Below are 9018 nucleotides of genomic sequence, written 5' to 3' on the forward strand. Positions count from 1 at the left end.
ATGAAGAGGACCCTTGGCAGAGTGAATCCTGTCTTCCCTGGCCGGGAGAGGTTGGAGAAAAGAGTTGCCACTGCTTCCTTCCAATCCATCTCCCCGTTGCAGAGCAGGTGGCTCAGGGACCTGCATGGCCTGCAGGAGATGGATGAGGTGAAGGAGACTTCTCTGCAGAGAAGTTGAACTCCTCAGGGCAGATGGCAGGTGAACTGTCTTGTGAAAGAATCTTTTGCTTAAGAAGATCACCAAGGAGAAGAGGTGCAACTGCAAAAGTTTGCTTTTTTAGGGGTCTTTGCTCAATTGACACTGATGGTGAATGAAGGGAAGAGGCTAGAGAAGAGGAGCCACCGGTAATATGTGAGGACTGCATTGCTGAGAAAGCCAAGGGCAAGCCGGTTGCAAAGCAGAAAGGCCAATTCCTTTATGTTGAAAATCGCTGGTGCATTTAAATTCCTTTATTGAACCAACAGTGTTCAAAGGAGTACAGTGAGCAGAAAAGGGATTTATGCAGCAAACTCACCAGTTAACCAACATGATGGATGGAAAGAAACTCACAATCATTCTCTGGATAAGGAAAAGAGCCTGCAGCAAAAGGTTGAAGAGCATGTCAGCAATTATTTTGCTGACACATGGGAATGGTGAGGCGTCTTCCCTGATAGCACAAATGCTAGGTCAGCTCTGTCTTAAAACCAAATGGTGTTCATGACTTTTCCAAGCATGAACATGGCAACTTTTCCAAAGAGCACTGGGAATTGACTCCTAATTCAGGCTGCTACTGACAAGCACAGAGAAAATCACTGGAGAAAACAAAAGGAGACCAAACCAGAGAACAGCACAGGGAAATTCTACTAATCATCATGGCTCACTCTGTTTCCACTCTATTCTCTGCCCCAGAACACTGCTCGCCCTCCTTCAACATTGCTCCCCTCTCTTTTATAGAATTCAAGCATCTAGCTTAGAGATGATATATGGAGCCTTTGATTCCCCCGCCAAGGTCCAGGGAAAAGGTTTGGACACTGTCAGCCATCTCTTTACCACTCACACCATCAACTATACAGAGGAGAGAGAAGCTCCCCCAAACCTCTCATTATGAAGAACCTTCTCTTTAAGGAAGAGGAGACTCAAATTTATTTATTTATTTATTTATTTATTTATTTATTTATTTATTTATTGTTGATTCTTTTTTATTATTAGTTGTTCAAAACATTACAAAGCTCTTGACATATCATATTTCATACATTTGATTCAAGCGGATTATGAACTCTCATTTTTACCCCGTATACATATTGCAGATTCACATTGGTTCCACATCCACTTTTTTACATATTGCCATACTAGTGACTGCTGTATTCTGCTGCCCTTCCTATCCTCTACTATCCCCCCTCCCCTCCCCCCCTCTCTTCCCATCTTCTCTCTCTAACCCATCTACTGTAATACATTTCTCTCTCTTGTTTTTTTTCCCCTTTCCCCTCACTTCCTCTTATATGTAATTTTGTGTAACAATGAGGGTCTCCTTCCTTTACCATGCAATTTCCCTTCTCCCTCTCTCTTTCCCTCCCCCCTCTTGACCCTGTTTAATGGTGATCTTCTTCCTATTCTGTTCCTATTCTGTTCTTCCTCCCTATTCTGTTCTTAGTTGCTCTCCTTATATCAAAGATGACATTTGGCATTTATTTGTTAGGGATTGGCTAGCTTCACTTAGCATAATCTGCTCTAGTGCCATCCATTTCCCTGCAAATTCCATGATTTTGTCATTTTTTTAGTGCAGAGTAATACTCCATTATGTATAAATGCCACATTTTTTTATCCATTCATCTATTGAAGGGCATCTAGGTTGGTTCCACAGTCTAGCTATTGTGAATTGTGCTGCTTTGAACATCGATGTAGCAGTATCCCTATAGTACACTCTTTTAAGGTCTTCAGGGAATAGTCCGAGAAGGGAACTGGCTGGGTCAAATGGTGGTTCCATTCCCAGCTTTCCCAGGCATCTCCATACTGCTTTCCAAATTGGCCACACCAATTTGCAGTCCCACCAGCAATGTACAAGAGTACCCTTTTCCCCACATCCTCACCAGCACTTGTTGTTGTTTGACTTCCTAATGGCTGCCAATCTTACTGGAGTGAGATGGTATCTTAGGGTGGTTTTGATTTGCATTTCTCTGACTGCTAGAGATGGTGAGCATTTTTTCATGTACTTGTTGATTGATTGTATTTCCTCCTCTGAGAAGCGTCTGTTCAGGTCCTTGGCCCATTTGTTGATTGGGTTATTTGTTATCTTATTGTTTAATTTTTTGAGTTCTTTGTATACTCTGGATATTAGGGCTCTATCTGAAGTGTGAGGAGTAAAGATTTGTTCCCATGATGTAGGCTCCCTATTTACCTCTCTTATTGTTTCTCTTGCTGAGAAAAAACTTTTTAGTTTAAGTAAGTCCCATTTGTTGATTCTTGTTATTAACTCTTGTGCTATGGGTATCCTATTAAGGAATTTGGAGCCCGACCCCACAATATGTAGATGGGAGCCAACTTTTTCTTCTATCAGATGCAGAATCTCTGATTTGATATCAAGCTCCTTGATCCATTTTGAGTTAACTTTTGTGCATGGCGAGAGAAAGGGATTCAGTTTCATTTTGTTGCATATGGATTTCCACTTTTCCCAGCACCATTTGTTGAAGATGCTATCCTTCCTCCATTGCATGCTTTTAGCTCCTTTATCAAATATAAGATAGTTGTAGCTTTGTGGATTAGTCTCTGTGTCCTCTATTCTGTACCTGCCTGTTTTGGTACCAGTACCATGCTGTTTTTGTTACTATTGCTCTGTAGTATAGTTTGAAATCTGCTATCGCTATGCCGCCTGATTCACACTTCCTGCTTAGAGTTGCTTTTGCTATTCTGGGTCTTTTATTTTTCCATATGAATTTCATGATTGCTTTGTCTATTTCTACAAGAAATGCCATTGGGATTTTGATTGGCATTGCATTAAACCTATAGAGAACTTTGGGTAATAGCGCTATTTTGATGATGTTAGTTCTGCCTATCCATGAACAGGGTATATTTTTCCATCTTCTAAGATCTTCTTCTATTTCTCTCTTTAGGGTTCTGTAGTTTTCATTGTATAAATCTTTCACCTCTTTTGTTAGGTTGATTCCCAAGTATTTTATTTTATTTTTTTTTTGAGGATATTGTGAATGGGGTGTTTTTCCTCATTTCCATTTCAGAAGTTTTGTCGCTGATATACAGAAATGCCTTTGATTTATGCATGTTGATTTTATATCCTGCCACTTTGCTGAATTCATTTATTAGTTCTAGTAGTTTTTTTTTGTAGACCCTTTTGGGTCTTCTAGGTATAGAATCATGTATTCCACAAATAGTGATAATTTAAGTTCTTCTTTTCCTATTTTTATGCCTTTAATTTCTTTTCTCTGTCTAATTGCTCTGGCCAGTGTTTCGAGAACTATATTGAATAGAAGTGGTGAGAGAGGGCATCCCTGTCTTGTTCCAGATTTTAGAGGGAATGCCTTCAATTTTTCTACATTCAGAATGATGCTAGCCTGAGGCTTAGCATAGATAGCTTTTACAATGTTGAGGTAAGTTCCTGTTATCCCTAGTTTTTCTAATGTTTTGAACATAAAGGGATGCTGAACTTTGTCAAATGCTTTTTCTGCGTCTATCGAGATGATCATATGGTTCTTATCTTTAAGTCTATTGATGTGGTGAATAACATTTATTGATTTCCCTATATTGAACCATCCTTGCATCTCAGGGATGAATCCTACTTGATCATGGTGTGCAATTTTTTTGATGTGTTTTTGTATCCGATTCGCCAATATTTTATTGAGGATTTATTTATTGGTCTGTAGTTTTCTTTCTTTGAGGTGTCTTTGTGTTTCGGAATCAGGGTGATGTTGGCCTCATAGAATGAATTTGGAAGAGCTCCCTCTTTTTTCTATTTCCTGAAATAACTTGAAAAGTATTGGTATTAATTCTTCTTTAAAGGTTTTGTAAAACTCCGGTCCTGGGCTTTTCTTGGTTGGTAGTCTTTTGATTGCGTCTTTTATTTCATCCATTGGTTTTGGTCTGTTCAAATTGTGTGTATCCTCCTGACTCAGTCTGGGCAAATCAGATGACTTAAGAAATTTATCGATGTCTTCACTATCTTCTATTTTATTGGAATATAGGGTTTCAAAATAATTTCTAATTGTCTTCTGTATTTCTGTAGCATCTGTTGTGATATTGCCTTTTTCATCCTGTATGTTATTAATTTGAGTTCTCTCTCTTCTTCTCTTCGTTAGCATGGCTAAGGGTCTGTCGATCTTATTTATTTTTTCGAAGAACCAACTTTTAGTTTTGTCAATTTCTTCAATAGTTTCTTTTGTTTCCATTTTGTTGATTTCCACTCTGATTTTAATTATTTCTTGCCTTCTTCTACATTTGCTGTTGTTTTGCTCTTCCTTTTCTAGGGCTTTGAGTTCATTTATTTGTTGGTTTTTCCTTTTTTTGAGGAATGACCTCCAGGCAATGAATTTCCCTCTTTCCTGCTTTCATTGTGTCCCATAGATTCCAATATGTTGTGTCTGTATTTTCATTTATCTCTAAGAATTTTTTGATTTCCTCCTTTATGTCTTCTGTAACCCATTGATCATTCAGTAACATATTGTTCATTTTCCACGTGATATAGGATTTTCCCTTCCTTCTTTTATCATTGATTTCCAGTTTCATTCCATTATGATCAGATAAAATGCATGGTATTATCTCCACCCCTTTATATTTACTGAGGGTTGCCCTGTGGCATAATATATGGTCTATTTTTGAGAAGAATCCATGTGCTACTGAGAAAAAAGTATATCCACTTGATGATGGTTGATATATTCTATATATGTCAGTTAAGTCTAGGTTATTGATTGTGATATTGAGTTCTATAGTTTCTTTATAAAACTTTTGTTTGGAGGATCTGTCCAATGGTGAGAGAGATGTGTTGAAGTCACCCATAATTATTGTGCTGTGGTCTATTTGATTCTTGAACTTGAGGAGAGTTTGTTTTATGAATGTTGCAGCACACTTATTTGGTGCATAAATATTGATAATTGTTATGTCTTGTTGGTGAATGGTTCCTTTTAACAGTATATAATGTCCTTCCTTATCCCTTTTGATTAACTTAGTCTTGAAGTTGATTTTATTCAATATGAGGATGGCCACCCCTGCTTGCTTACGAGGACCGTGTGCGTGGTATATTTTTTCCCAACCTTTCACCTTCAGCCTGTGTATGTCTTTTCCAATCAGATGTGTCCCCTGGAGGCAGCATATTGTTGGATTTGTTTTTTTTAAACCATGTTACCAGCCTATGTCGCTTTATTGGAGAGTTTAAGCCATTAACGTTTAGAGTTACTATTGATATATGGTTTATACTTCCAGCCATGTTTGATTATTTGTCTTTTTTTTTAATTTGGTTTGTTTCTCCATGATTAGCTTTCCCCCTGCCCTCTGTCTTTACTGAGGTACTTCCCACTGTTGGTTTTGGTTATTGTTTTTCATTTCTTCCTCGTGTAGTGTTTTGCTCAAGATGCTTTGCAATGCTGGTTTTCTGGCTGCAAATTCTTTTAACTTTTGTTTATCATGAAAGATTTTTATTTCGTTGTCGTACCTGAAGATTAATTTTGCTGGATACAAAATTCTTGGTTGGCATCCATTGTCTTTCAGTGTTTGAAATATGTTGTTCCAGGATCTTCTCGCTTTCAGTGTCTGTGATGAAAAATCCATTGTTAACCTTATTGGTTTACCCCTAAATGTAATCTGCCTCCTTTATCTTGTAGCTTTTAATATTTTCTATTTGTTCTGTATATTGGATATCTTCATAACAATGTGTCTTGGCGTTGGTCTACTGTGATTTTGTATGCTCAGTGTCCTGTATGCATCTACAATTTGTACATCCGTTTCCTTTTTTATTTCTGGAAAGTTTTCTATAATTATTTCATTCAGCAGGTTGCTCATTTCCTTGGTTTGAACCTCTATACCTTCCTCTATCCTGATGACTCTTAAGTTTGGTTTTTTTATGTTATCCATATCTCTTGGATGTTTTTCTCGTGATTTTTTACCAGCCTTTCTGAGTTGGCTAGACTCTTTTCAAGATGATATATTTTGTCTTCTTTATCTGACTTCTGGCTTCTACTTGCTCCACTCTGTTAGTGATACTCTCATTTGAGTTTTTAATTTTGTTCATAGTTTCCTTCATTTCTAGAATTATTGTTTGATTTTTTTAATCTCTATCTCCTGATAAAGATGCTTATTTGCTTCTTTTATCTGTTTATGTAATTCATTTTCAATGTGTTCTTTCATTGTTTGAATTTGCTGTCTCATATCCTCTTTAAGATTCCATTGCATCTGTCTACGGTATTCCTTGAGTTCTTTATTTGACCATTTTTCTGATGCCTCTTGGTCCTTCTTAATATATAGGCTGTCCTGCATTGTTTGTACTTCTTTTCTTCCTTGCTTTTTCATGCTGCTATTGTTACTTCTTGTTCTGTTTGACTGCTGAGTTACTGTTTACTCTTATAAATTTATTTGATGCTTGGGAGGAAAGGTATTAGAAGGGAAGGGAAGAAGTCATTAAAGAGAATTAGAGTAAGCAGGTAGAATTCAAGGAAGGGGAATAAGGAAATTGAAAAGAAATGAAAAGAGAAAAGAAAAAAATAGAAAATAAATAAATAAGAAAAAAATTTTAAAATAATCAAAATAAAAATAAAAAAATAATAAAAAATATTTAAAAAATGAAAAAATGAAAATGAAAAAAACAACAAATAATAAAAAAAAATTAATAAATGCAGTCTTAGAGTTTGATTAACTTCTCTTCCAGTAGGTGGAGCTGTGCCCACAGGGCTGAGCTTCTCCTCTCAATACACGGGAACCAATCACTGTGCAGCAGCTCCTCCTCCCAGACTGGGCAGGTCTCCAATCCTGAGTGCCTAGGGCGTTTTCTTGAGTCTAGTCACTTCCCCACTTTTCCTCAAGCCAGGCCCTGCTCACTGGTGACGCTAACCACAATACTGGCTACACGCCAGGTCTGATGCTCCCGAGAGCCCTATTTTCTTGAACCACTGGGCACACTCTCCCTGTTTGCCATTCCCTCAGACCCTAAGTTTGTGGAGCTTGGGGCTGAGAACCCTCAGTGTATTTTGCTTGCCCTCCGGTAGCCATGCCCCCGGTAGCTGGTTCAAGAGACCTCAGTTGTCAGCACTGAGGAGTGGTAGCTGGGGGTTCCACGCTGAGGGTCCCGCGCCACTCCTCATTCCCTCAGTCTGACTATCGCGCTCACGGGAGAGCTGGGAGGGGCCCTTAAGGTTTCCCCACTGTGTGGAGAGGGAGGGCTAGGGTTACACACCTTTCACCGCCAGTTTCAATGAAGTTATCTCCTCCACCGCATTCTGGTGACGTCAGTTCTCTGCCATGGTGGTATCCCATGCAAATGACGACAGTTCATTCCCTTTGCCGGGTGACCAATGCAACCGGTGTGTCCTGACTGGCTCTCCCAAGCCCTGTCTCAATCCTGTGGCCACTGCCTATGAAGGCTCGGTTGGTATTAACCTCTGCAGGTTCAGAAAGGCCGACCAGTTGTTTCAGTGGGATTGTTTAGTGCTGAGTCACAGTGGTTTGTCTGCGAGACGTAGGAGAACGGGAGCTTGAATTCAGTCGATCCGGGCTCAGTGTGTGTTCTGAGAGGCCCAGACTGTTCGCCCCAGATCCACGTCAGCTCAGCATTGGCTAGTGATCCTGAGCAAACAGCATTTAGACGGTTTAAGACTCCCTATGCCCAAGCAGCTGAAGAGGTCAGAGACTTGATCTCTCTGCGCCCGCCGCCATGTTGGATCTCCAGTCCAGAGATTCAAATTTAAACCAGCAAAAATTGAGAAGGGAATTGTGGCATGTTTTAAGTCCCTCAGATGATTCTAACAGACAGCAGGTAGGATTGGAAATCCACTGGCCTAGACCAACTTTCTTTTTAATAAATAGAAAATAGAATTTTATTTTTTCCCATATTTTTATTGGTGCACTATAGTTGTCCATAATAGTGGGATTTGTTGTTGCATTCTCACACATGCACACAATACAGCAATGTAATTTGGTAGATCAACTTTTTTCATTCTGAGTTTCAAGATAGTTATTTCCGCAATCTATCCTTTCCTCATTTGTTTTGCTGAGTTCTTCATGTGTAGAGGGGCCAGTTTTGAAAGTGAGCCAATTGACATGCTACAAAATAAATCAGCTCCCCCTTATACCACGGAGACCCTCCCATTCCTAAAGCCACTCTCCTCCTCCCCACAGCTCCCCTTTGCAACCTTTGAATGTTCAGAACCTGTCACCCCATCAAGCCAAACTCTCACATCCCTCAAGCCACATAGGCTTTCTTGGGATGGTGTGAGGATGGGCATTTAATTTCTATACTTCTGCATTATTTCAATTTCTTCAAAATGAGTATGAGTTGTTATTTCTTAAAAATATTTTTTTCCAAAGGGAAAAAAATGTTAAGGTGAGAAAAGTCACCCTTTGCCTAACTGTACTTTTGCTTAAAATCCCAATTGTCAAAAACCCTCTTGCATGCTGCTCTTGGCTCCAGAGTATGCTGTGACTAATATGTCAAGATGACTTTGGAAAGTGAAAAATGCTAGCTTCCTTCTCAGTTCTCCATTCTCACTCAGTTTCTCCAGCCTAGGCTTGTCCTGGCAGGAGGAGGGAGGAGGAGCTGTATAAAAAAGAGGGAGAGGAAAGATTAAAATGCTAAAATCTTGTCACCTGCACAAGAAGAAAAACAGGTTAGCCTTAGTCCTGAATTCCTTCCTTCTATCTGACTTGCTTACACTTATCTTCTTTCTATTTTTTAAGTCAGTTATTAAATTAATTTTTAAAAATCTAGAGCACCAGTTTCAGAAGACAGGCTCCACTCGTGAGGAAGGAACCTACATTACAGGCAGTCTTGGAGCTAAGATCCGCTTGGGTCTGGGGCATAAGTTGCAAGCCCATATCTTTCTGATGAAT

The 9018-nt window shown here is 39.1% G+C and overlaps 1 pseudogene; it reads right to left on the reverse strand.

Annotated features, from left to right (window-relative positions):
• Positions 1–112: 112 nt before the first annotated feature.
• Positions 113–9003, reverse strand: LOC113191206 (etoposide-induced protein 2.4 homolog pseudogene; annotated as a pseudogene).
• Positions 9004–9018: the final 15 nt, after the last annotated feature.

Source organism: Urocitellus parryii, chromosome 8, assembly GCF_045843805.1.
Source record: "Urocitellus parryii isolate mUroPar1 chromosome 8, mUroPar1.hap1, whole genome shotgun sequence".
Taxonomy (NCBI): domain Eukaryota; kingdom Metazoa; phylum Chordata; class Mammalia; order Rodentia; family Sciuridae; genus Urocitellus; species Urocitellus parryii.